The 890-nt window shown below is 35.7% G+C and overlaps 1 pseudogene; it reads right to left on the bottom strand.

The window, feature by feature from the left end:
• LOC104993147 overlaps window positions 1-890 on the bottom strand; it is a 1,710-nt pseudogene that overhangs the window by 482 nt on the left and 338 nt on the right.

Below are 890 nucleotides of genomic sequence, written 5' to 3'. Positions count from 1 at the left end.
TGCAGAGTGATTCCTTTTGCAGTACAAGTTTCATTAGGAGGCATTGCTAGGAGTCGGTCACCAGTTTGGATATAACCAGCTTCAATTTTACCAGTTACACAAAATCCAGATCCTTGATCTTTGAAAACATCAGATACACATAGTCTAAAAGGCTTATCTATAGATCTTTGAGGAGGCTTGAAGGAGTCAATTTGTTCTAATAAACATAGTCCTTTATACCATTTTGTTAGTTCACTTGATTGAGATCTTGTGATTAGATTTTCACCACTGAGACCACTTGTTGGGATAAAAGCTACATCACTTTCCTTAAAACCTGCTTGCTTAAGAAAGTGCCCAAGTTTTCCAGTAATCTCTTGAAACCTTTCTTGTTGCCAATTAACCTGATCCATCTTATTGACTGCAACTGCGAGTTGGGTCACTCCAAGAGAACGAACCAAGAGTCCATGCTCTCGTGTTTGTCCCCCAGTCTCAAATCCAGCTTCAAACTCTCCCCTGCTGGCATCTACAACTAAAATAGCTACATCTGCCTGGGCTGCTCCTGTAATCATATTTGGAATGAAATCCTTATGGCCTGGAGCATCCATTAATGTAATAACTTTGGTTTTGGTCTCAAACTTTGTCATACCAACATCCATTGTTACCCCCCTTAAAGAAAACATAAAATGGTTAGAACTATAGAAATAATCAAGTTTTAGAGATTAAGTTATTTAATAATATAGGAAAAATAACAGTCTAAATTCTTAATTAAAATTATTAATTATTCTAAGAAAGAGAAAAATTATTACCTCAATTGTCTGCTCAACTCACATATGAAATAAATTAAAACAAGCCACTTCTCACTTCAATGATACAATTCTCAATCTCTCTACCTAGTTGACAGATGGTATAAA

This window comes from Bison bison, unplaced genomic scaffold (genome assembly GCF_000754665.1).
Source record: "Bison bison bison isolate TAMUID 2011002044 unplaced genomic scaffold, Bison_UMD1.0 scf7180017864234, whole genome shotgun sequence".
Taxonomy (NCBI): Eukaryota; Metazoa; Chordata; class Mammalia; order Artiodactyla; family Bovidae; genus Bison; species Bison bison.
The sequence above is the reverse complement of the archived record's forward strand: the minus strand, read 5'-3'. Positions and strand labels throughout refer to the sequence as shown.